The 4,425-nt window shown below is 48.1% G+C and overlaps 1 pseudogene; it reads right to left on the bottom strand.

Annotated features, from left to right (window-relative positions):
- Positions 1 to 2,623: 2,623 nt before the first annotated feature.
- On the bottom strand, positions 2,624 to 4,109 carry LOC110289161 (X-linked retinitis pigmentosa GTPase regulator-interacting protein 1-like; annotated as a pseudogene).
- Between the last annotated feature and the right edge of the window lie 316 nt (positions 4,110 to 4,425).

Raw genomic sequence — 4,425 nt, 5'->3', positions numbered from 1 at the left:
ATGAGATATGCTTTTAAATCCAGGTCTAGTTTTTCAGGTGTGTTGGGGTGCCCTGGACTGGGCGAAGTGGGAGTGCTGGGTCCTGATGATGGTGAGTGGTCTTGGTTTCTGTTAGTAAGATTCTTACCTTTACCTCTCGCCATCTGGTAATCTCTGGAGTTGTTATAGTTGTCTCTGTTCAGAGGTTGTTCTTCTGGGGATTCTGAGTATCCTCTGTCAGCAGACCTGTACAGACTAAGTTCGGCGGAGTCCCGGAGCCAAGATGGCGCTCCCTGCAGGGCAGGTCACTGTCCTCTGACTGGGAGGGTGTCGGATGTCTGCGGCCCCTAAAGGGTGCTGCCTCAGCAGCTCTGTGGCTCCTGCCTGTCCCAGAAGCCGTCTGCCCCCGTGGTCCCCACTCTGACCTGTAGAGACTAAGCTCGGCGGAGTCCCGGAGCCAAGATGGCGTTCCCTGCAGGGCAGGTCACTGTCCTCCGACTGGGAGGGTGCCGGATGTCTGCGGCCCCAAAAGGGTGCTGCCTCAGCGGCTCTGTGGCTCCCGCCTGTCCCAGAAGCCGTCTGCCCCCGTGGTCCCCACTCTGACCTGTAGAGACTAAGCTCGGTGGAGTCTGGGAGCCAAGATGGCGCTCCCTGCAGGGCAGGTCACTGTCCTCCGACTGGGAGGGTGCCGGATGTCTGCGGCCCCAAAAGGGTGCTGCCTCAGCGGCTCTGTGGCTCCTACCTGTCCCAGAAGCTGTCTGCCTCTGTGGTCCTCACTCTAACCTGTAGACTAAGTTCGGCGGAGTCCCGGAGCCAAGATGGCGCTCTCTGCAGGGCAGGTCTCTGTCCTCCGGCTGGGAGGGTGCCGGAAGTCTGCGGCCCCAAAAGGGTGCTGCCTCAGCGGCTCTGTGGCTCCTGCCTGTCCCAGAAGCCGTCTGCCCCCGTGGTCCCCACTCTGACCTGTAGAGACTAAGCTCGGCGGAGTCCCGGAGCCAAGATGGCGCTCCCTGCAGGGCAGGTCACTGTCCTCTGACTGGGAGGGTGCCGGATGTCTGCGGCCCCAAAAGGGTGCTGCCTCAGCGGCTCTGTGGCTCCCGCCTGTCCCAGAAGCTGTCTGCCTCTGTGGTCCTCACTCTAACCTGTGCCACTGGATGTTTTTAGCTCCCTTGTCGAAGATCAAGTGACCGTAGGTGTGTGGGTTCATTTCTGGGTCTTCAATTCTATTCCATTGGTCTATTTGTCTGTCACTATACCAGTACCATGCAGTTTTTACCACAATTGCTCTGTAGTAAAGCTTTAGGTCTGGCATGGTGATTCCACCAGAGGTTCTTTTATCCTTGAGAAGAGTTTTTGCTATCCTAGGTTTTTTGTTATTCCAGATGAATTTGCAGATTGCACTTTCTAATTCGTTGAAGAATTGAGTTGGAATTTTGATGGGGATTGCATTGAATCTGTAGATTGCTTTTGGCAAGATAGCCATTTTTAAAATGTTGATCCTGCCAATCCATGAGCATGGAAGATCTTTCCATCTTCTGAGATCTTCTAGAATTTCTTTCTTCAGAGACTTGAAGTTCTTATTATACAGATCTTTCACTTCCTTAGTTAGAGTCACGCCAAGATATTTTATGTTATTTGTGACTATTGAGAAGGGTGTTGTTTCCCTAATTTCTTTCTCAGCCTGTTTATTCTTTGTGTAGAGAAAGGCCATTGATTTGTTTGAGTTAATTTTATATCCAGCTACTTCACGGAAGCTGTTTATCAGGCTTAGGAGTTCTCTGGTGGAATTTTTAGGGTCACTTATATATACTATCATATCATCTGCAAAAAGTGCTAAAGGCAGAGTGGGCTGGTGTCTTGTCTTCAGTGGTTCTGGTTTCTTGCCTCATGCACAATCTGGGGTGTTTTTGCTGCATCAGAAGGCAAACACTGGCACTCATGGCTGTTCTTTTTTTCCTTCTTACAAGTCCATATGTGGTGCAGTGCTCAAACACAAATTACCATTGTCTCTTGTGATACATCTAAGGAAGAATGGTCATGCTTCGTATACTACAGGCGAAATCTAGAGGGAGGCTTAAAGGAGTCAACATGGATCTCAAAGAGTAAGTCGTGTCTTGGCCTAGAATATCTTGACAAGAAGAGAAGTGGGAAGAAGGCCACATCCACAAGGCTGGGCACTGCTGCTCTTCCCTTTACTTTCTCTGCAGTGTCCTATGTTGGTTGCTTCTGATGATCAGCTTTGAAATACTGGGGGACTCTATCTTGCCGTCCTCCCCTGCAGGTTCTCTGCATCCACCTGTCCCACTTCGCCGCCTCTGTTCTGTGACTTTATGAGAAGGGGCTTCTCAGATTTTATGTTTGTTTGTTTGTTTTCTCTCCTTAGCAGTAGGACTTGATATTTTGAATTTTGGAAGAACTAAAAGATAAATAAACTGGGATTTTTTTTTTCAAACTTGTCTTTTATGACCATTTCTTTGCAGTTTCTAAAGTCAAGTCAAGTTCACTGATGGTTGTAAGCCACGTCATTAGTTTGAAAAACAGATAGCAAGATAGCACAGGAGACCAGGTTTATGGCATAGCATGTTATTTTATAAGACACTTTGACTGTGATTCCCTCAAATCGTAGAGTAGAGTAGAACTTGTACTTTCATGAAAACAGATCTTCAGTCATCTCCTTATAAATGCCATGGAGGGCAACAGCTGCTTAAAGGGAAACCTTCAGCCTTCCAATTTGGATGGCCTGGTTTCTAGGGCTCACAATCTCTAGTTCTTGCTCCAGGATATCTTTTCCAGATTGAAATATCTGCCACAGTTCAAGGTATGCATAGCCTATATCCTGACATTCTTTTTTTCCTTCATCCAGAGGATCATTTACCACTGTAAACTTTATATGTCCCTCATCAGAATCTTGAGCATGTAGCATGGCAAACAAAAACTGCCTTCAGCTTTGGTGCTCCACAGGGTCCAGATCTATCACCTTGCTAAAGTGGAAGTGTATTTCTTCACCTTCCCTTGGTTTCCTCAGGGACATCGGAATCTCTGTCTCCGATATAGGCAGATCACAGAATTTGTACTCCACATATACCTGCTGGATAGTCTCATCAGACATGATGTCAGCCTCAGGGCAGAAGGCCAGTGAGATTTCAATGCACATCTTCTCTGAATCGGCTTTAGGAAACGTCTGAACCTGGGGTGTCACTATGATGTCATCGCTGTCGGTAGTCTGTGTTTCACTGACTTCAGAAGCTTGTTCACAGGATTCCTGGTCATTTCTACGATGTGAGGGATGCTCCTGTCTTAGTGATGGCAGTTCATCTCTCTTGTCCTGAGCTTTTAAACCACCATCCTTGGCCTTCTTTAGCCCTGAGAACTTCCACTCCGTGTAATGCGTCTCTGTGTGTTTCCATTCAAGATGTTACAGCTCAGATATTCCATTCTGTTCTTGCCTTGGACACCTGGTTTTTTGCTGTGTTTTCTTCATGAGTAGCTTGTGATCTGATGCTCTCTTTCCTTCTTTTCTGCTATTACAGGAGGTTTTCTCTTCTCTGGGTACTGGCCAGCCTCTATGGGAATCTCTGTAGAAGCTATCTGGTCCTGGGGAAGAAAGGGGACCCATTTTTCCGTGAATGAGGCCTCCAGGACATCTTTGTTCTCTTCTTTCCTCTTCCTCCTCCTCCTTCTCTTCCTCCTCTTCCTCTTCCCCCTCCTTCTCCTCCTCTTCCTCCTCCTTCTCCTCCTCTTCCTCCTTCTCTTCCTTGACCTCTTCTTCTTCTTCCTCTTCCTTCTCCTCCACCTCTTCCTCCTTTACCTCCTCCTCTTCCCCTTCCTCCTTCTCTTCACCCTCTGGCTTCTCAGCTTCTGGCATCTGGAAGCCCTCTGGGGCTAGGTAGTGAGATTTCAAGTCTAGTTGCACTTTGATGGATCCGTTGGACTTATCCCCAGAGTCTGAGATTGAAATCATCTTCCAGCTGCTTGATGCGGCTGTTCTTGAAGTCTAGGAGGTGATTCAGCCGCTCCAGTTTCTCTTCGTGGACCCTGTTTTCTCTGTCAGCTTTTGTCAGCATTGCCTCTAGCTCTTCCTGATAACACATGTTAATTTTGCGCTGCAGAAGAAGCATGTCTCTGGTTTTTTCCAGTTCCAGTGTGGTCTCTGCATGTGACACTTGCAGCTCGCTTAGCACCTGGGATGAGTCATTCTTGTCTTGAGCTTTTGGTTCACTGGACTCTCTCTGATCTGTCTGTGGGAGTAGAGTGGGCTGAGCAGCCAGTTCAGACAGCTCTTCTGGAGATGAGGGTACAGTGGTGTTGACTCAAGGTTCTCTTCTTCCTGTTCATGCTGGTAAAGGATATTGGTGTCTTGAAACTTCAGCTTTCCATCTTGAGCTTTGTTGGTTGCTTGAAGCAAGAGTACCTTTGTGTTGGATGAGTTTAAGCGTAAGTACTCCAACG

The sequence above is a fragment of the Mus caroli genome, unplaced genomic scaffold (genome assembly GCF_978045245.1).
Source record: "Mus caroli unplaced genomic scaffold, Mus_caroli_1 scaffold_5, whole genome shotgun sequence".
Classification (NCBI taxonomy): domain Eukaryota; kingdom Metazoa; phylum Chordata; class Mammalia; order Rodentia; family Muridae; genus Mus; species Mus caroli.
The sequence above is the reverse complement of the archived record's forward strand: the minus strand, read 5'-3'. Positions and strand labels throughout refer to the sequence as shown.